This window comes from Leucoraja erinacea, unplaced genomic scaffold, assembly GCF_028641065.1.
Source record: "Leucoraja erinacea ecotype New England unplaced genomic scaffold, Leri_hhj_1 Leri_399S, whole genome shotgun sequence".
Lineage (NCBI taxonomy): Eukaryota > Metazoa > Chordata > Chondrichthyes > Rajiformes > Rajidae > Leucoraja > Leucoraja erinaceus.
The window spans coordinates 84,259-107,140 of NW_026576300.1; the positions used below are offsets into that span (position 1 = coordinate 84,259).

A 22,882-nucleotide genomic window follows, 5' to 3' on the forward strand; every position below is an offset into this window, starting at 1 on the left:
CGTCACCGACGTGCGGCTCCACGAGATTCCCGGATGCTGGGCGCCCTCTATAGGGAGTCGGGTCACGACCCATGACCCATGACCCGTACTGTTGCTACTGTTGCTACACTACTCCAGGTGGTTACACGCGATGAACTGCAGGTAGGCATTTACCATTGTTTCCAGCGTAGCGGGCCCGTTAAAACCCGCCGGAAATGTCAATTTTTGCGCTGCAAATAATTATGGAAATCGGGATAAGCGTGAGAGACATTTAGCCGACTTCAGAATTCCAAAAGTGAGGGGAAATGACGGTAGAGAAGTGAGAGCTGAAGGGACAACAACAGCCAGAGTGCTTGGCGAACATTGGCCGTTAGCTCACTGCATTTCAACAACTAAGGCATTATTTGTGTTTTTTCTTGATTTCTTTGGCATCTAAAAAGTTTCAGAAGTGATAAATCTGGCTGCAAATTTTTTAAATCGCCCATGGTTCTCGTGGGTTTTTACATACAAAATGAAAACGCATCTGAAGAGACGTTTACAGCCAGATTGATCACTTCTGAGAATTTTTAGATACCAAAGGAATCAAGAAAAACACCAATAATACCTTACTTGATGAAATGCAGTGAGCAAACGCGATAATTTCCAATATTTTCAATTACGATATCTGCACGGCCAATGTTTACCAAGCACTTTAGCTGCTGTTGTCCCTTCAGCTCTGCTTCTCTTTACCTTCATTTCGCTTCACTTTTGGAATTCTAAAGTTAAGTACAAAGAGGGGGGTGGGTGCGTTGGGTGCGACCGCACCCCCCTTTTTTCCCCCTAAGAAAAAAGTCACACAAAAAGCACCCCAATAAAAATCAGGGGAAACGGCCAGTTCTGTGTTCCCCCGTCCCCGGGCAGGAGTGGCTGAATCTGAACCCAACGGCTGTAACCCCAACACCAGACGCCGCTGCGGCGGAGCCCGCTCCCCTTGCCTCCCCCTGCCGCGTGGGCCCAAGCCATTTTCCCCCCACACCACCCCCGCTGGGCCCACACCACTCCCGCTGACTCCCGCTAGGCTCCTGCCTCCCCAACTGGGTCCACACCACCTTCATCTTCGCCCCCCCCCCCGCAAGAAAGAGGGGGGAGAGGGAGAGGAGAGAGAAATGGGGGAGAGGGAAAAGGATTATCTTGGGGAGATTGCAATATTAAGGTATGTTTTAGAGCTATTATATTTTCTCCTCCATATGAATAATATTAAACAATATCAAACAATTGGAACTGCTTTCTTTTCCTTGATAACAATACTGAAAATATGAATTCCATAGTTTGTGACATAAATACACATTTTAATGGGATCATTATATACAGATGTAACATTTATATTTTGAGATCGAGGGGGAGGGGGGGGGGGCGTGGGGACAAATATGCGTCAAGCCGATAGCCTAATCGTTAAAGAGTTAAAAGATTGCCTAATCGATAAAGAGGTGAGAAGAGGAATCAGTGCTGCCAAGGAAAGGTACTCTGAGAAGTTGAGGAGCTAGTTCTCAGCTAATGACTTTTCTTCAGGTAGGAAGGGCATGCAAGCAATCACCATCTATAAGACGAAATCCCCCCGCTCTGTGGACTATTATCAGCTGACGAACGACCTGAATGAGTTTTACTGCAGGCTTGAAAATCAGAAACGTAACCCTAGTACCCCCTCCCCCCACCCTCCCCAACCAACACAGCCAGACCTCAATCTACAAAGAATGGACCCTGCACCCTCTCCTTACCATTCACCACTTCACACCTACTTAAGGCAAGACTCCAGTATGAAAAGAGTGGACCCTTTCCCACCCCAACCAACACCTCACACCCACTCACAGCCTGACCTCAGTCTGCAAAGACTGGGCCCTTCTACACCCACCCCACTCCAATCACCACTTCACACCCAATGACTGCACCTCCACAGACACCTCTGTCAAGCTTCTCAAGTTTGCGGATGACACAACCCTGATTGGACTGATCCAGGATTGGGATCTCTGTTCTCTTTTCAGTTAAACATCTTTCCTATAACATGGTGCCCAGAACTAAACACAATTTTCTAAATGCGGTCTCACCAACGTTTTATACAACTGCAACATGACCTCCCAACTTCTATACTCGATACACTGACTGATGAGGGCCAAAGTGCCAAAATACTTTTTGACCACCTGATATACCTGCGACACGACCTTCAAGGAATCATGCAACCATCAACCATTCCTCTGCCCACCTGGCTAATTGATCCAGATCCTGCTGCAATCATTCACAACCATCTTCACTACCTGCAAAACCACTCACTTCTGTATCATCAGCAAACTTGCTAATCTTGCCCTGTTCTGTGACATTTCACAGAGTGCTGGAGTAACTCAGCGGGTCAGGCAGAGTATAGAAGTTGGGAGGTCATGTTGCAGTTGCATAAGACATTGGTGAGGCCGCATTCAGAGTATTGTGTTCAGTTCTGGGCACCATGTTATAGGGAAAATGTCATCAAACTGGAAAGGGTACAGTGAAGATTTATGAGGATGTTGCCAGGACTAGAGGGCCAGAGCTATAGGGAGAGGTTGAGTAGGCTGGGACTCTATTTCATGGAGCACAGGAGGATGAGGGATGATCTAATAGAGGTGAATAGATTTGGTTGAGTCTTTTGCCCAGAGTAAGTGAATCGAGGAGCAGAGGGCATAAGTTTAAGGTGAAGGGCAAAAGATTTAATAAGAATCTGTGGGGTATGTTTTTCTCACAAATGATGGTAGGTGTATGGAACAAGCTGCCAGAGGAGGTAGTTGAGGCAGGGACTATCGCAACATTTAAGAAACAGTTAGACAGGTACATGGATAGAACAGGTTCGGAGGGATATGGATCAAACGTGGGCAGGTGGGACTAGTGCAGATGGGACATGCTGGGCCAAAGGGCCTGTTTCCACACTGTATCACTCCATGACTCTATCTTTCCCTCTCAAACCCATTCTCCTACCTTTCCCCCATTACCTCTGACACAAAATTATAGAATTTTTCGAGGATGTAACTAGTAGCGTGGATAGGGGAGAACCAGTGGATGTGGTGTATCTGGACTTCCAGAAGGCTTTCGACAAGGTCCCTCTCTGCGTCAAGCCCTATGAGCCAGTGACCTTACGTGCAACCTCCCTATAATCTTTGCCCCCCCCACTCGCTCCACTCACTTCCCCCCCCCTCACCTACTCATTCACTCCCCCCGTCACCTACTCCCCCACTAACCTACCCTCACCCCATCCCCCACTAACCCATCCTCACCCACTCACCAACCCACACCCCCTCATCTAACCCACCCTCACCCCTCCCCCCACTAACCCACCCTCACCCCCTCTCCCACTCACCACCTACTCACACTCACCCCTGTCACCTACTCACCCACTCCCCCCTTCCCCCCCCTTACCCACTAACCCACCCTCACCCCCTCCCCCACTAATACCCTCCCCCACTCATACCCCACACCCACTAACCCACCCTCACCCACTCACCCCGTACCCCCCCCTCACCCCACTCACCCACTAAACCACCCTCACCCACTAATCCACCCTCACCCCCTCCCTCACTAACCCACCCTCACCCACTCATGTTGGCGCTGTCCGTCAGTGAGGGAGGGGGGGTACCTGGCCGCCGGTCATGTGAGGTGGGTCCGACTACAGCCCTGGTGCAGGGACGAGGACGCTCAGCGACAGGAGCTCAGGTGGGAACAGCCGCCGCTGCCTCTTCCATGCGACGTGACATGCAGGGGGGGATGTCAGGTCTGGGCACCCTTTGGTACTCCCGACTGCAGCGCCCTCCTGGCGACGGGAGGCAGGAGTCCACGGCGCATGCCCCCTGTCAGTTGAAGGCCGCGGTGCAGTGCCCGTGGTCCTCACTGCGCCGGGCAGGCGGCTCGACCGATTCCCGGATACTCTTGCATCCCCAGGCGCAACCTTCTCACCTTCCACCCGTTTACCCCCCCCCCCCCCACTCCCCCTCCCCCCTTACACCGTTCACCACCACCCCACCCCACTCTCCCCCTTCCCTCCCCCACCTTCAAGTACTAGTAATGTTCACACGTTAGTAATGTCCTGTTTGCCAGCTTGTTGACCTTCTGTGTTCCCCTCCTGCAGGGTTTAGGAGCCGTTGCTGTGGACGGAGAGACGGGGACGTGAGCGACCATTGAGAGGTACCAGTGAGACCCCCCCCCCCCCATCTGCTCGGTGTGTGGGCTGAGCTTCGAGGGGCTGAGCTACGATGGAGGACCACATGATGGGAAACAATAAGAAGAAGCGTTATCAATGTGATGTGTGTGGCAAGGCCAGGCGGTGCCCAAGCCTGCTGGAGATCCATCGTCGGGTGCACACGGGAGAACGTCCCTTCGACTGCTCCGACTGCGGCAAGAGCTTCAAGACGGCGAATGACCTGAAGATTCACCGGCTGGTGCACACGAGCGAGAAGCCCCATGGCTGCTCCACCTGCGGCAAGAGCTTTGTCCGGTTGGCGGGGCTGCGGGTGCACCGGCGGGTGCACAGCGGTGAGCGGCCATTCACCTGCTCCGATTGCGGTAAAGGCTTCAAGTCGTCCATGAACCTGAAGGCGCACAAGCGCACCCACACCGGGGAGCGGCCCTACACCTGCAGCGACTGTGGCAAGGGTTTTACCCAGTCCCGCAGCCTGCTGCAGCACCGGTACACCCACACCGGCGAGCGCCCCTACACTTGCACCCAGTGCGGCAAGGGCTTCAACCACTCCAACAGTCTGCTGGTGCACCGGCGCAATCACACTGGCGAGCGCCCCTACACCTGCACCCAGTGCGGCAAGGGCTTCACCGAGTCCTCCAGGCTGTTGACTCACCAACGGGTGCACGCCAGCGACCATCCCTTCTCCAGCCCGGAGTGTGGAGAGCGCATTCCCATGGTTTCCCACGCCCTGTCTCACCAGTACGTGCACACCAGTGGCCAGCCCTACGACTGCCCGTACTGCGGTGAGGAGTTTGACAGCTCCCGGGGGTTGCGGCAGCACCGGCGTACCCACGCCGGCGAGCCGCTGCTCCCACTGAGGGAAGCGTTTCAAGAGCGCACGGAGGCTGCGGGAGCACCAGCGGATACACACACGAGAGGGACCCTTTGAGTGCGCTGAATGTGGCAAGGGTTCACCCACGGGTCCATCCTGTGGCAGCACTGGTGTACCCACAGCGGTGAGCGTCCATTCCCCTGCATGTCCTGTGGGTAAGGGCTTCATCTGTCTTGACACCTGCCCGCTCAGTGGCAAGGCCTTCGCCCACTGCTCCAGCTTGCTGGCACACCGGAACGTGGATAGGCACTGTTTAGGTAGGAAGGAAGGGATAACGTTTTGCATCAAGACCCTCGTCAGACCCCCAAAATGTCACCCATTCTTCTCTCCAGAGATGCTGCCTGACCTGCCAAGTCACTCCAGCACTGTGTGAAACGTCACCTATCCAAGTTCTTCACAGATGCTCCCTGACCCGCCGAGTTACTGCAGCACTTCATGTTAGAGTTACAGTGTGGAAACAGGCCCTTCAGCCCAACTTACCCATACAGCCCAACATGTCCCAGCTACACTGGTCCCACCTGCCTGCGTTTGGTCCATATCCCTCCAAACTTGTCCAATCCATGTACCTATCTAACTGTTTCTTAAACTTAGGGAACATCCCAGCCTCAACTACCTCTTCTGGCAGCTTGTTCCATATACCCACCATCCTTTGTGTAAAAAAGGTTACCCCTCAGATTCCTATTAAATCTTTTCTCCTTACCCTTGGGTTCATGTCCTCTGGTCCTCGATTCCCCCACTCTGGGCAAGAGATTCTGTGCTTCTAACTAAATTGTGTTCTCTGCAAGATTCCAGCATCTGCAGTTTCTTGTGTCTCCCTCACCAACATCTACCTATCACTTCTGAAGAAAGGTCTCAACCTGAAACGTTATCCTTCTCTCCAGAGATGCTGCGTTACTCCACGGTAGGCGGCGCGACTCTCGTCAGCAGCGGCCTCTGCAGCCCGTCTGCGTTTTTATTATTTTTTGTCTATGTTTTTATGTAGTTTTTGTTATTTTTTGTTGGGGTATGTGTGTGTGGGGGTGGGGTGGGAAGGAGGGGGTAACTTTTAAATTTCTCCCTGCACGGGAGACCCGACCTTTTCTTTGTCGGATCTCCGTTGTCGTTGGGGCTGCAACGAGGAGCGGCCTCCAACAGGAAGACCGGGGGCTCTGGTGCCGACTACTCACCTCACCGTCGCGGAGCTGGCCGAGTCCAGAGCGGGTGGAGCGGTGGTGGAGCGCTGCTGCGGCCCGACCTCTGGAGATTCGGAGGCTGCAACTGTGGGTCTGGCGGACGGCGGCACCGGGAGCCCGCGGGTCATTGGAGGGAGACCGCTTTTCAGGGCTCCCGCAACGGCGACTTCTCCCGCCCGAGTTGCGGGGTCGAAGAGCTCCTGGAGCGGGGCCTCACGGCACCGCCCCGCGCGGCTTGGAATGGCCGCGGGACTCTAACATCAAGAACCCGGTGTGCGACCTTGCACCACCCGGCGTGGCTTTAATGGCCGCGGGACAATCGCCATCGCCAGCCGAGGGCTTTGACTTTGACTCTGACATCGGGGGGGGGTGTGCAGTGGAGAGATACGTTTTTTTTGGCCTTCCATCATAGCGATGTGATGGATGTTTATGTAAATTTTGTTGTGTCTTGGGTCTATTTGTTTGTAATGTATGGCTGCAGAAACGTCATTTTGTTTGGACCTCAAGGGGTCCAAATGACAAATAAATTGAATCTTGATTTTGATCTTGATTTTGTATCCACATATTTGTTGTCGGGCTTTGTACAGCCCCCATCTCTCTTTTCGAGCTTCCGCCCCCCACCCTCTCTAATCAGTCTAAAGAAGGGTCCTGCCTCAAAACGTCATATGTCCATTCCCTCTAAAACAGTGGAGAAATCTGTAATGGGAAGGGAATCTAAGATGACCACTTCCACCTCTCCTTTCCAACTTTCTCGACCCCCAACACCAAGCAGTATGAAGAAGGGTTCTGACCTAGAATGTTGCCTGTCCATGCTCTCCATGCCACCATCTACTGTTCCTTGTATCTAGTCTGGGCGTGCATTTCACCCTACACTTGCGCTCGGTCCGCCAAGGCCTGTTGGATCTCCCGGTTGCCAACCATTTAAACTCCCCTTCCCACTCCCACACTGATCTTTCTGTCCTGGGCCTCCTCCATTGCCAGAGTGAGGTGACACGCAAACTGGAGGAACAGCACCTCATAGCTTACAGTCCAATGACATGAACATTGAATTCTCCAAATTAAGGGGACCCCCCCGTTCCCCCCCCCCCCCCCCCCCCCCACCCCCGTGGGCCATCTCTTCGTCATTCCTCTGTCTTTTTCTCGCTGGGGAAAGGCATCAGGATAAATCCGGAGTCACCAAATAATCAGTGTCACCCGGGTGGCTCCACCAACACTGGCTGCCTCGCCAACAGTCTGTCTAACTGCTACGGCTTTATTATTTTAAGAATGTTTTAAAAGTATGTTTTTTGGTTTGTTTTATGTGGGGGGGGTTGAGGGGAACTTTTTGTCACTGCGATCCTTTGCCGAGGATCGCCAGTGAAGAGCTCCAACCATGGGGCCTATGGACTTTAACACCGTGAAGCCCGCGCGCGGTCTCCAGTAAGAAGAGGCCGACTCGGGAGCTCCATGCTGCGGAGTGATCCAATCAGTCCCGACGTCAGAGTTTCGATCATCCTGACGCGAGGGCTTCGGACATTGGACCGTCTGCAGTGGGTTCAACAGCCCCGACCCGGGTGAACAAACGTGGAATATGATTGAACTTTATACCTTCCATCACAGTTGTGAATGCGCATTCCACTGTGGTGGATGTTTATGTTAAATTTTATTTTATGTGACTCTGTATCTTGTTGCTTTAAACTTAGTATGGCTGTATTGTAACTCAAATATCACTGGAACATGTGACAATAAATTTGAACTTGATAAGGTTTCCATATACTAGATGAAGTGGGACCCGTTGGGCCGCGAATTCCAATATTGGTGGCCAGTGGGGGGGAGGGGGGTTCCAGAGCACTAGCAATGGGGGTTGTGGGTCAAGTCAAGCACAGTGAGTGCAGGGCCAACAATCCATTTCAAGTCAATCCACTTCAAGTCAAGTCAATCCACTTCAAGTCAAGTCAATCCACTTCAAGTCAAGTCAATCCACTTCAAGTCAAGTCAATCCACTTCAAGTCAAGTCAATCCATTTCAACTCAAGTCAATCCACTTAAAGTTAAGTCAATCCATTTCAAGGGCAGGCCAAACAACTCATTGCATTGTCAATAAGGGCTAATTAATCAGGCTATTCGGCCCTTTGAGCCAGCACCGCCATTCATTGTGATCACAGCTGATCGTCCCCTATCGATAACCCGTGCCTGCCTTCTCCCCATATCCTTTGACTACAGTAGTCCCTAGAGCTCTATCTAACTCTCTCTTAAATCCAAGTTCAAGTTCAAGTGAGTTTATTGTCATGTGTCCCTGTAATAGGACAATGAAATTCTTGCTTTGCTTAAGCACACAGAAAAAAAAATAGTAGGCATTTACCACAAAACAGATCAATGTGTCCATATACCATGAGATAGATATATACACACATGAATAAATAAACTGGTAAAGTGCTAATAAATGAAATGAAATGAAAAAAAATGAAATGATTCAATTTATTGTCATTGTCAGTGTACAGTACAGAGACAACGAAATGCATTTTTTTTAGCATCTCCCTTGAAAGGGAGACACGGCGTCGCGGTGTGCCCGCGCCTGCCGCCATTCCATTACAGGCAAAGGTGGGTGAAGTGTCTTGCCCAAGGACACAACGACAGTATGCACTCCAAGCGGGATTTGAACCGGCTACCTTCCGGTCGCCAGCCGAACTCTTAGCCTATTGTGCTATCTGTCGCCCAACAGAAAGTGGTTATTAATAATCAGAGTTTTGTCTGAGCCAGGTTTAATAGTCTGTTGGCTGAGGGGAAGTAACTATTCCTGAACCTGGTTGTTGCAGTCTTCAGGCTCCTGTACCTTCTACCTGAAGGTAGCAGGGAGATGAATGTGTGGCCAGGATGGTGTGGGTCTTTGATGATACTGCCAGCCTTTTTGAGGCAGCGACTGCGATAAATCCCCTCGATGGAAGGAAGGTCAGAGCCGATGATGGACTGGGCAGTGTTTACTACTTTTTGTAGTCTTTTCCTCTCCAGGGCGCTCAAATTGCCGAACCAAGCCACAATGCAACCGGTCAGCATGCTCTCGACTGTGCACCTGTAGAAGTTAGAGAGAGTCTTCCTTGGCAAACCGACTCTCCGTAATCTTAGGAAGTAGAGGCGCTGATAAGCTTTTTTGATAATTGCGTTAGTGTTCTCGGACCAGGAAAGATCTTCAGAGATGTGCACGCCCAGGAATTTGAAGTTCTTGACCCTTTCAACCATTGACCTGTTGATATAAATCAGGCTGTGAATCCCCCTCCTACTCCTTCCAAAGTTCACAATCAGTTCCTTGGTTTTGCTGGTGTTGAGGGCCAGGTTATTGCGCTGGCACCATATGGACAGTTGCTCGATCTCTCTTCTGTATTCTGACTCATCCCCATCAGTGATAAGTCCCACAATAGTGGTGTCGTCAGCGAACTTGATGATGGAGTTCGCACTATGGTTCGCTACGTAGTCATGGGTATAGAGTGAGTACAGCAGGGGGCTGAGCACGCAGCCTTGAGGTGCTCCCGTGCTGATTGCTATTGAGGCTGACACATTTCCACCAATACGAACAGACTGTGGTCTGTGGATGAGGAAGTCGAGGATCCAGTTGCAGAGGGATGCGCAGAGACCCAGTTATGCGAGTTTCCTAACCAGTTTGGAGGGGATGATTGTATTAAATGCCGAGCTGTAATCAATGAATAACAGCCTGACATATGAGTTTTTGTTGTCCAAGTGGTCCAGTGCGGAGTGGAGGGCCAGCGAGATCGCATCCACCGTTGATCTGTTGTGGCGGTACGCAAACTGCAGTGGGTCCAGGTTTCTTGTCGAGGTAGGAGTTGATTTGCTGCATGATCAACCTCTCAAAGCACTTCATCACCACCGGCGTTAGTGCCACTGGTCGATAGTCATTGAGGCACGTCACCTTACTCTTCTTGGGCACCGGTATAATTGATGCCCTTTTAAAGCAGGTGGGGACCTCAGACCTCAGAAGTGAGAGGTTGAAAATGTCCGTAAAAACTCCCGCCAGTTGGTCCGCACAGGTTTTTAGAACACGACCGGGTATACCATCAGGACCAGGTGCTTTTCGGGGGTTCACCCCTCTGAAGGATTTCCTGACATCGGCCTCTGTGACTGAGACTGAAATGCCATCACAGCGAATGGGGGATCGGGAAGGCACATCAGTATTCTCCCTGTCAAAGCGTGCGTAAAACACATTGAGCTCGTCAGGGAGTGATGTTACACCGACATTCAAGCTGCCTCCTGGTTTTGCCTTGTAGGAGGTGATTGCATTCAGACCCTGCCACAGCTGCCAAACATCTGTCTCGTCCTCCAGTTTGGAGCAGAAGTCCCATTTGGCCTTTTTGATGGCCTTATCAAAGTCTTATCTGGTCTTCATGTAGGCCACTGTATCATTGCAGGTGAATGCCCTGTGTCTGGACTTCAGGATAGTGCGGATCTCAAAGTTCATCCAAGATTTCTGATTGGGAAACACTCGGAAGGTTTTTGTAGGGATGCAGTCCTCCACACATTTCTTTATAAAGTCTGTAACGACTGTGGCATATTCGTTCAAGTCCGTTGCTGAGTCCTTGAACATTGCCCAGTCTACAGACTGCAAACAGTCCTAGAATTGTTCTTCTGCCCCCCCCCCCCCCCCCCCCCCCCCCCCCAGCTCTGTACTGTCCTCGCTTCTGGGGGTGCGCTCTTCAATTGCTGCCTGTAGGCAGGAAGAAGCAGCACCGTGGGGTCGGACTTACCGAAGTGAGGGCGAGGGATAGAACGATAGGCATTCTTGATGGTGGTGTAGCAGTGGTCGAGGGTGTTAGGTCCTCTGGTGCAGTGATTTGGCCTCCACTCCACAAATCCATCCAGTGATTTGGCCTCCACTGCCCTTTGTGGCAGTGAATTCCATAAATTCACAACTCTCTGGGTGAAAACTTTTTTTCTTACCTCGGTCTTAAATGACCTCCCCTTTATTCTAAGACTGTGGCCCCTTGTTCTGGACTCGCCCAACATTGGGGACGTTTTTCCTGCATCTAGCTTGTCCAGTCCTTTTATAATTTTATGTTTCTATAAGATGCTCCCTCATCCTTCGAAACTCCAGTGAATACAAGCCTAGTCTTTTCCCAGCCCCGCAATCCCATGGATCAATCTCGTTAACCTACGCTGCACTGTCTCAATCACAAGGATGTCCTTCCTCAAATTGGGAGACCCAAACTGTACACAATACTCCACAATACTTCCTACACATCCTCTGTTCTGGACTTTATAAACTCCACCATCAATAGTGTCACCTCCCTCAAACAGGTGACCATATACCCGAATCAGAAGCCATGGATGAACAGCGAGGTCAGGCTACTGCTGAAAGCACGGGACACCGCTTTCAGGTCAGGCGATGCTCGAGCCTACAGTTCATCCAGGGCTAACCTGAAGAGGGGCATCAGGAAGGCCAAGCACTGCCATAAGCTCAGGATTGAGGAGCACTTCAACAACAACTCCGACCCCCGACGCATGTGGCAAGGCATCCAGGCCATCACGGACTACAGACCCTCCAACATCACCCCCACATCCAGCGACGCCTCCTTCCTTGAGGAGCTTAATCACTTCTATGGCCGCTTCGACAGGGCCAATCTAGAGACAGCCATCAAGGCTGTGCTACCTGCCGATCACCAACCCCTCACACTCGCCCCCTACGACGTGTACGTGGCACTGAGTAGGACTAATGCACGTAAAGCTGCTGGCCCTGACGGCATCCCCGGGCGCATGCTCAGGGCCTGTGCTGTGCAGCTGACAGACGTTTGGACTGACATCTTCAACCTGTCACTTGCCCAAGCAGTTGTCCCCACTTGCCTTAAAACCACCTCCATCGTGCCAGTGCCAAAACACTCCACTGCGGCAAGCCTCAACGACTTCCGCCCAGTTGCACTTACCCCCATCATCACCAAGTGCTTCGAGATGCTGGTCCTGGCACACCTCAAAAGCTGCCTACCCCCCACACTGGATCCCTATCAGTTTGCCTACCGCAAGAATAGGAGTACGGAGGATGCCATCTCAACGGCACTTCACTCCGCCCTCTCCCACCTCGACAACAGAGACACTTACGTAAGAATGCTGTTCATCGATTACAGCTCAGCATTCAACACCATTATACCATCAAAACTGATCACCAAACTCGGTAACCTGGGCATCGACCCCTCCCTCTGCAACTGGATACTGGACTTTCTAACCAACAGACCCCAGTCTGTGAGGTTAGACAAGCACACCTCTTCAACCCTCACCCTGAACACCGGCGTTCCACAGGGCTGTGTGCTGAGCCCCCTCCTCTACGCCCTCTTCACCTATGACTGCACACCTGTACATGGTACTAACACCATCATCAAGTATGCAGATGATACAACGGTGATTGGCCTCATCAGCAACAACGATGAGCTGGCCTACAGGGAGGAGGTCCAGCACTTAGCAGCATGGTGCGCTGACAACAACCTGGCCCTTAACTCCAAGAACTTCAGGAAGTCCAGAGGCGGCACGCACACCCCCATCCACATTAACGGGACGGAGGTGGAACATGTTTCTAGCTTCAGGTTCCTGGGAGTCAACATCTCCGATGACCTCTCTTGGACCCACAATACCTCTACTCTGATCAAGAAGGCTCATCAGCGTCTCTTCTTCCTGAGGAGACTGAAGAAGGTCCATCTGTCTCCTCAGATCCTGGTGAACTTCTACCGCTGCACCATAGAGAGCATCCTTACCAACTGCATCACAGTATGGTATGGCAACTGCTCTGTCTCCGACCGGAAGGCATTGCAGAGGGTGGTGAAAATTGCCCAACGCATCACCGGTTCCTCGCTCCCCTCCATTGAGTCTGTCCAAAGCAAGCGCTGTCTGCGGAGGGCGCTCAGCATCGCCAAGGACTGCTCTCACCCCACCCATGGACTGTTTACCCTCCTACCATCCGGGAGGCGCTACAGGTCTCTCCGTTGCCGAACCAGCAGGTCGAGGAACAGCTTCTTTCCGGCGGCTGTCACTCTACTCAACAACGTACCTCGGTGACTGCCAATCACCCCCCCCCCCCCCGGACACTTATTATTATTTATTCAAATCGTTTGCTATGTCGCTCTTCCAGGGAGATGCTAAATGCATTTCGTTGTTTCTGTACTGTACACTGACAATGACAATTAAAATTGAATCTGAATCTGAGATGTGGTCTCATCAGAGCTCTATACAACTGCAGAAGAACCTGCCGTGGCAACCGTTGCTAGGGCGGGATGGTTGGCACCGATTGGTGGAGAGCGCTGTCTGTCCGAGGGGTGGGTGGGTCTGCGGCTCTGATTGGTCGGACGCCGGGTAGGGCGGTACGTGGACCTCTGTGACGTCGGGGCCGAGGCCTGCTCCCGTTGGCCGCTGGCGCTGTCAGTCTAATGGAGAGGCGGGTCCTTGTTGTCAGTCACGTGAGGCGGGCCGGTGCGTTGCCGCCGCCGACGGGATCAGATCTCCGCTCAGCGCCGGGAGCTCAGGTGGGAACAGACGCCGCCGGCGCTCGGCCCCGCGTCCTACCGCCACCTCCCCTCCCCCCTCCTCCCTTCCCGAGGGCGACCCTGCGGCCGAGGAGCCGGAGCCCGAGGCGTGGGAACGGTGGGGGGGATGTCAGTGAGTGCGACAGCTTTGGGAATGATGTCTGGGCGCCCGCCCTCTGGTCACGCGACTGTAGCGCGTACCTGGCGGCGGGAGGTGGTGGCGCACCGTCTCTGGTCCTCCGACTGTAGCGTCTACCTGGCGGCGGGAGGCTGCGGCGCACCGTCTTTGTCCCTCTGTCTGTAGCGGCCCCTGTCGGTTGAAGGGCTCGATGCAGCGCCGTCCTGGCGGCGGGAGGCAGCGGTGCAGCGTCTCTGGTCCTCCGACTCTAGCGGCGACTGGCGGCGGGAGGCCAGGATACAGCGCCCCCTGTCGGTTGAAGGCCGAGGTGTAGCGCCTACGGTCCTCCCTCTGTCGCGCCCCCTTGCGGTGGGAATCAGCCGGCTGCGGCGCCCCCTGGTGGCGGGAGGGTTGAGTTACATTTAGTGTCACGTGTACCGAGGTACAGTGAAAAGCTTTTTTGTTTCGTGCTAACCAGTCAGCGGAAAGACAACACATGATTACAATCGATCTGTCCGCAGTGTACGGATACGGAATAAAGGGAATAGGGCCCTTGCACGGCAGGCGAGGTAAGGACACCTTAACCTAGCAATGTTACAAAATTTTGAGATTTTAAAAATCAAGTCTGCAATTTATCCCATCAGATAAAGCATAACAATAAGTTTAATTTGACACCAAATTCACTTTCATATCTCAAGTATTAAAAAAGCTATGGCCATTTTCATACTCGGAAATTAGCATCTTGTTCCCTATTGGTTTTCAATGGACATTACAAAAAAGCTGTGATCTTGGATAGTCAAAAGCCCATTTCTTAAGGAAAGATTAACATTTTTAAATAGCCTGTGTGTCCAAAGATTATTCACAAATAATTCACAATATAACATGATTTTTATATCTAATTTACATTAATTTATAGGCCAAATGGAAGGAATTTAGTGTTCAATTGCTGTAAATAAATGCCCATTTAAATCGGCTTTCTAGTGGGTTCATGTGAACGCGCTGGTTTAGAACGTTGACATCGCGCTAGATTAGTGCCCTCAAATGCCGAGAAAAATACTGCGGGATATAAAAAGCCCAAAATGAACTACTCGCGGTATAGATAACTTGATATACAGGGTTTATATATGCCCCATTTAATGTAAAAATAAGGTACATACCTTTAAGCAGGTGCTTTCAGGAACCCTGGGGTGCGAGAGGTTGCGGAGTGAGACAGTAATTTTAAAACTATTAGAACTATATTATCGAGGCCTATAAAACTAATAATACCTTTTGCGACCGGGTCTTGCATCGATTTTTTCGTTAATGTTTACTAGGCTGAACATCTGGACGATTAGAACAGCCGAGTAAAAATCGAGTTTTCGACCCGCCCCCAGTCCAAACAGCGCCAAAAAGCGGACATGGCTGGGGCCTTGCCAATGGCGATTCAGGTAAGTTTTGTAACACCTACTTAACCCATACTGTAGCCACGCAACACCTGGAGTACAAGCAGTGAACTTCAGGTATGTGATCGGTATTGGCAGGCATGTGCAGAACCCAATTCAAAATAAATTCTTACTTTTCCAGGCAGGGAGAAGTTTCCAAGCAGGTAGAAGCAATGTGACCACAATGCTGTCAGGTTGGAACCCAAACTGCATCTAAAATATCCTCATGCTGCAACGTAAAAGCACCCTCAGACAGATTTAAAATCATTGTTCATGCTTTTAACTTTAAACCTATTCCAGTAGGCACTGCAACTTAATAAAATATTCATCAGTAAATTTGCAAAGAGAAAAGAACCTTCGGCCAAACGGCTGCAACAATTGTTCTAGCTGTCATTTCTGATTCACGCACATTGCAAAAGTCTAGTAAACCGTCTAATGAAACCCAATCGAAAACAATAAGGACATTTACTTGAGCATCATTTGAGAACACAATTGAGAACATGAGCAATGACAGACATTGTTTAGAAAGAAAGGACAGAGGAAGCACAAATTCAAGCATTTACCGGAGATCATTTCATTCATTTTTGTCGTAACACAGCAAAGCTCCGAGTGTGTGTGTGTGTACCATTTTCTACCATACAATTATTGAACCTACGATTTCATTACCTGAAATGTAGATTGAATGCTTTAATTAGCATAATTAGATAATTCTCATATTTTCAATCTTGATTTCTGCACGGCCAATGTTCGCCACCACTTTAGCTGTTGTCCCTTCAGCTCTCGCTTCTCTCCACCATAATTTCTCCTCACTTTTGGAATTCTGAAGTACGATAATTATCGCTCATGGTTACCCCTATTTCCACAAATTTTTACAGCACAAAAATTGACTATTTTGGCGGTTATTAACAGGTCAGAACATAAAAACATAGAAAAAAGGTGCAGGAAGAGGCCATTCGGCCCTTCGAGCCAGCACCGCCATTCATTGTGATCATTGCAGATCGTCCCCTATCAATAACCCGTGCCTGCCTTCTCCCCATATCCCTTGACTCCACTAGCCCCTAGAGCTCTATCTAACTCTCTCTTAAATCGATCCAGTGATTTGGCCTCCACTGCCCTCTGTGGCAGGGAAATCCACAAATTCACAACTCTCTGGGTTAAAGTTAAAACGTTTTTTCTCACCTCAGTCTTAAATGACCTCCCCTTCTAAGACTGCGGCCCCCTGGTTCTGGACTCGCCCAACAATGGGAACATTTTTCCTGCATCTAGCTTGTCCAGTCCTTTTATAATTTTATATGTTTCTATAAGATCCCTCTCATCCTAAACTCCAGTGAATACTGGTCTTTTCAATCTTTCCTCATATGACAGTCCTGCCACCCCAGGGATTAATCTCGTGAACCTACGCTGCACTGCCTCAATCACAAGGATGTCCTTCCTCAAATTAGTAAAGGTCCCTTGTACAAAACTGTACACAATACTCCAGATGAGGTCCCACCAGAGCCCTATACAACTGCAGAAGAACCTCTATACTAAAATCCTTTTGTTATGAAGGCCAACATTCCATTAGCTTTCTTCATTTCCTGCTGAACCTACACGCCAACTTTCAGTGTACAAGAAACTCAGGTCTCGCTGTACCTCCCCCTTACCTAACCTAACCCCATTGAGATAATAATCCCTTGTTTTTGCAGCCAAAGTGGATAACCTCACATTTATCTATATTATACTGGATCTGCCACGCATCTGCCCACTCACTCAACCTGTCCAGGTCACCCTGCAACCTCCTCACATCCTCTTCATTGTTCACACTGCCACCCAGCTTTGCGTCATCTGCAAACTTGCTAGTGTTGCTCCTAATTCCCTCTTCCAAATCATTAATATATATGAGAAACAGTTGCGGCCCTAACACCGAGCCTTGCGGCACTCCACTCGCCACTGCCTGCCATTCTGAAAAGGACCCGTTCACTCCTAGTCTTTGCTTCCAGTCTGCCAACCAATTTTCTATCCATGTCAACACTCTACCCCCTATACCATGTGCTCTAATTTTAGTCACCAGTCTCCCGTGCGGGACCTTATCAAAGGCTTTCTGAAAGTCTAGATACAATACATCCACTGGCACCCCATCATCCATTTTACTTGTTAAATCCTCCACAAATTTCCAGAAGATTAGTTAAGCATGATTTCCCTTTCATAAATCCATTTTTACTAATCCTTTTACTGCTATCCAAATGCCCCATTATTACCTCTTTAATAATTGACTCCAGCATCTTTCCCACCACTGAAAGTCAGGCTAACTGGTCTGTAATTCCCCGTTTTCTCTCTCGCTCCTTTCTTGAAACGTGCGATAACATTAGCTATCCTCCAATCCACAGGAACTGATCCTGAATCTATTGAACATTGGAAAATGATCACAATGCGTCCACTATTCCTAGAGCCACCTCCCTGAGGACCCTGGGATGCAGACCATCAGGCCCAGGGGATTTATCATCCTTCAGTCCCATCAGCCTACCCAATACTATTTCTCGCCTAATGAACATTTCTTTCAGTTCCTCTACCCCCTTAGATCCTCTGTCCTCCAGTACATCTGGGAGATTGTTTGTGTCTTCCTTAGTGAAGACAGATCCGAAGTACCTAGTCAACCTTCTGCCATTTCCTGCCCAGAATAATTTCACCCGTGTCTGCCTTCAAGGGACCCACATTTGACTTTGCTACTCTTTTTCCCTTAACATATCTAAATAAGCTTTTACTGTCCTTCTTTATATTCCTGGGCGGCTTCCCCTCGTACTTCATCTTTTCAGCCCGTATTGCCCGTTTTGTTTCTTTCTGTTGTCCTATGAAAGTTTCCCAATCCTTTGGCTTCCGGCTACTCTTTGCTATGCACGTGTTTGTGTACCGTGTACTGTGAACGTACGTGTTTTGGGTGTTACTAGTGTATACCGGAAGCCGCCTTGTACTCTAGAAGGATTGAGCTAATCCATGCGCCACGCCCTTTGACCTTATGACCTTCTTTTCAACCTCCCCATACCGTTGAGTACAAGACTTGTGTGACTCCAGCGCGGAGACATGGTTTCTCCCTGTATAAGATCATAAGTGACAGGAGCAGAATTATGCCATTCGGCCCATCAAGTCTACTCCACCATTCAATCATGGCTAATCTATCCCTCCCTCCCAACCCCATTCTCCTGCCTTCTCCGCATAACCCCTGACATCTCGGTAAACGGAACAGTGATGAGCCAATATTAGGAGAAGGGGAGGTGCAACAAGACCTGGGTGTGCTTGTACATCAGTCACTAAAAGTAAACATGCAGGCACAACAGGCAGTGAAGAAAGCTAATGGCATGTTGGCCTTTATAACAAGAGCAGTTGAGTTTAGGAGCAAGGAGGTCCTACTGCAGTTGTGAGACCACATCTGGAGTATTGTGTGCCGTTTTGGTCTCCTAATTTGAGGAAGGACATTCTTGCTGTTGGAGTGCAGCACAGGTTAATTTCCAGGATGGCGGGACTGACATACGATGAAAGAATCAGTGGAATCTGTGGAATTCTCTGCCACAGAAGGCAGGGGAGGCCAATAAGCGAGTTCGGTATTCCGAAAAACGCAAGGAATCATGGTATTTGTCAAAGGTCATTCGCTATAAAGAAAAAGCAAATGAAGCGCTGGCTGTATTAACTGTGTAAAAATTCTTATCTTTACTCATAATTTATGTGTAAAAATATATATTATGCCTGCAGGGTTTAGGAGCCGTTGCTGTGGACGGAGAGATGGAGACATGAGCAGCCATTGAGGGCGGCCAGGGTGCCGGTGAGACCTCCCCCCCCCCCCCCCTCCATCTGCTCGATGTGTGGGCTGAGCTTCGAGGGGCTGAGCTTCGATGGAGGACCACATGACGGGGCACAACAAGGAGAAGCGTTATGAGTGTGACGTGTGTGGCAAGGCCTGGCAGAGCCCGAGCCAGCTGGAGATCCACCGGCGGGTGCACACGGGAGAACGCCCCTTCGACTGCTCGGAGTGCGGCAAGGGCTACACCCACTCCTCCCAGCTGCTGTCCCACCAACTGGTGCACTCCGGCGACCCCTTCCCCAGGCCCTTTGGCTGCTCTGACTGCGGCGAGACGCTTCAAGACGGCGCAACATGCTGAAGATCCACCGGCGGGTGCACACGGGCGAGAAGCCCTATGGCTGCTCCACCTGCGGCAAGAGCTTTGCCCGGTTGTCGGGGCTGCGGGTGCACCGGCGGGTGCACAGCAGTGAGCGGCCCTTCACCTGCAGCGACTGCGGCAAAGGCTTCAAGTCGTCCACAGACCTGAAGGTGCACAAGCGCACCCACACCGGGGAGCGGCCCTACACCTGCAGCGACTGTGGCAAGAGCTTCACCCACTCCAGCAGCCTGCTGGAGCACCAGCGCACCCACACCGGCGAGCGCCCCTACACCTGCGCCCAGTGCGGCAAGGGATTCACCCGCTCCACCTATCTGCTGTCCCACCAGCGGGTGCACACTGGTGACCGTCGTATCCGCAGCCCCTTTAGCTGCTCCGACTGCGGCAAGGACTTCAAGAGGGCGCAGAACCTGAAGACCCACCGACGGGTGCACACGGGCGAGAAGCCCTATGGCTGCTCCACCTGCGGCAAGAGCTTTGCCCGATTGTCGGGGCTGCGGGTGCACCAGCGGATGCACAGCGGTGAGCGGCCCTTCACCTGCTCCGACTGCGGAAAAGGCTTCAAGTCATCGTGGGAGTTGAAGGTGCACAGGCGCCTGCACACCGGGGAGCGGCCCTACACCTGCAACGACTGCGGGAAGGGCTTCACCAACTCCACCAGCCTGAAGTTGCACCAGCGCACCCACACCGGTGAACGCCCCTACACCTGCGCCCAGTGTGGCAAGGGCTTCACCCGCTCGACCAAGCTGCTTTCCCACCAGCAGATGCACGACGGCGACCGTCCCTTCCCCAGCCCGGTATGTGGAGAGCACTTTGCCATGCTGCCTGACCCGCTGAGTCACTCCAGCACTCTGTGAAACGTCACCTATCCATGTTCTCCACAGATGCTGCCTGACCCGCTGAGTCACTCCAGCACTCTGTGAAACGTCACCTATCCATGTTCTCCATATCCCTCTAAACTTGTCTTATCTATGTACCTGTCTAACTGTTTCTTAAACGTTGGGATAGTCCCTGCCTCAACTACCTCCTCTGGCAGCTTGTTCCATACACCCACCACCCTTTGTGTGGAAAAAGTTACTCCTCAGATTCCTATTAAATCTTTTCCCCTTCACCTTTAACCTATGTGTTCTGGTGCTCGATTCCCCCACTCTGGGCAAGAGATTCTGTGTATCTAACTAAATTGTGTTCAATGCAAGATTCCTGCATCTGCAGGTTCTTTTGTCTCCCCCACCTACATCCACCTATCACTTCTGAAGAAGGGTCTCAATCTGAAATGTCACCCATTCCCTCTCTCTAGAGATGCTGCCTGTCCCGCTGAGTTACTCCAATATTTTGTGTCCACCTATCACTTGTCAAGCTTTGTCCAGCCCCCATCTCTCTTTTCCTGCTTCCTTCCCCCCACCCTCTCCAATCAGTCTGAAGAAGGGTCCTGCCTCAAAACGTCATCTGTCCATTCCCTCTAAAGGGGTGGAGGAACTCAGTGGGTCAAGCCGTATCTGTGGAGGGAAGGGAATCTGAGGCGACCACTCCCACCTCTCCTTTCCGACTTTCTCCGCCCCCCCACACCAAGCAGTCGGAAGAAGGGTCCTGACCTAGAATGTTGCCTGTCCATGCTCTCCAGAGGTGCAAGTTACTCCAGGAGATTGTGTTTCTTTTTGTAAACCAGCATCTGCTGTTCCTTGTATCTAGACTGGGCGTGCATTTCACCCTACACTTGCGCTCAGTCCGCCAAGGCCTGCTGAATCTCCTGGTTGCCAACCACTTTAACTCCCCTTCCCACTCACACACTGATCTTTCTGCCCTGGGCCTCCTCCATTGCCAGAGTGAGGTGACACGCAAACTGGAGGAACAGCACCTCATAGCTTACAGCCCAATGACATGAACATTGAAATCTCCAAATGAAGGAGACCCCCCCCCCCCCCCACGACCCCCATCTAATCAAGTCCTGAATTCTGTTCCGACCCCATGTCTTTTTTCCAGCTTTCCCACATGGGCGGAAATCCCCCCCCCATGTTTGAGAGGTGGGCGCTACAGCCAGTGTCAGGTCGGGCTCGCCTGCCCCACAAGTCTGGGTGTAGTGCCCAGATCGCCTGCGTGCCCCGGGACTGCTGTAGCGCCCAGGTCAACTCGTCTGTCCCTAGTGTGTCGGATGGTGTTAGTGTCCGGGATGATTGCTGGTCGGCGCGGAAACAGTGGGCCAAAGGACCTGCAGTTCCCAGGTCGGCTCACCTGCCCCAGTACTGGCTGTAGCCCAGGTCGGCCTCTGGTCGGCTCGTTTGTCCCAGGTCTGGCTTCAGTTCCCAGGTTGGCTGTGTGCCCCAGGTCTGGCTGCAGTTCCCAGGTTGCCTGTGTGTCCCAGGTCTGGCTGCAGTTCCCAGGTTGGCTGTGTGCCCCAGGTCTGGCTGCAGTTCCCATGTCGGCTCGCTTGCCCCAGGTCTGGCTGCAGTTCCCAGGTCGGCTCGCTTGCCCCAGGTCTGGCTGCAGTTCCCAGGTTGGCTGTGTGCCCCAGGTCTGGCTGCAGTTCCCAGGTTGCCTGTGTGCCCCAGGTCGGCTCGCTTGCCCCAAGTCTGGCTGCAGTTCCCAGGTTGCCTGTGTGCCCCAGGTCTGGCTGCAGTTCCCAGGTTGCCTGTGCGCCCCAGGTCTGGCTGCAGTTCCCAGGTTATGAAAACTAATTGAAAATAAAACCGCCTGCGGGCCAGATGATTTTGGTTACGGCCTGGATTTGGCCCGTGGACCGTAGGTGGTCGAACCCCGTCCTGGACGGCGGGCCTCATTGTGTCCCTCCCCCCGTGTTTTATAAGCGATTTCCACCCATGAAAGAATCCAGACCCAACACGTCGCCTGTCCATTCCCCTCCAAAGTGCTGGTAGAACTCAGCAGGTCATCCATCTGTGGTGGGAAACAGACGGAGCAGTGTTCCTAATATAAGCCCTCCTTGGCCCTGTCGAGAATGCAGTGTCCAATCTTGGGATGGAATGTAAGGTCTGAGCTGACCAGTCATCGACAGATCCCCCCCACCCATTCCTCTGTCTTCTAACTGGCGAAAGGCATTAGGATTAATCCGGAGTCACCGCTTCCCGTATCTGGCCGTTCCCCCTCAACTCCGAATGGTGGGATCTCGCTCTCTGCCCTTGGACGTCCGCAAGGCTTCGGCTGTGGTAAACAAGGTCTTTTACTCGATAACCCGCTGGAGCCAAGATGTATTCCAATGAAATAAATGTATTTTATTAAGATTAAAAAATGTAGATAGGCCCCCAGATAACCAGTGTCATCCATGAGAAGCTTTCCTCTATTTCTATATTCTATATCCATATCTTATCTATCTATATACTTCTCAAACTCTGATCTTGGATGTGGATGTATTTATTTGTGTCTTGTTAGTCTGTGTGATTCACGTCTCGAAAACACGACACACAAACGATGAAGTGTTTACATATTCCGATAAAGATTTACCTCATGATCTCAAAAATCGCCTCATCTGAAAATTTGATT

At 51.3% G+C, this 22,882-nt stretch overlaps 1 long non-coding RNA gene and 1 pseudogene across 1 annotated transcript; both read left to right on the forward strand.

Annotated features, from left to right (window-relative positions):
* The first annotated feature begins 1 nt into the window (after window position 1).
* On the forward strand, window positions 2–20,583 carry LOC129693714 (zinc finger protein ZFP2-like; annotated as a pseudogene).
* A 1,158-nt stretch (window positions 20,584–21,741) lies between these two features.
* Window positions 21,742–22,642, forward strand: LOC129693716 (uncharacterized). Its single transcript, XR_008722903.1, has 3 exons — window positions 21,742–21,768; window positions 21,937–21,955; window positions 22,030–22,642. It is a non-coding gene; the product is annotated as an uncharacterized LOC129693716 (long non-coding RNA).
* Window positions 22,643–22,882: the final 240 nt, after the last annotated feature.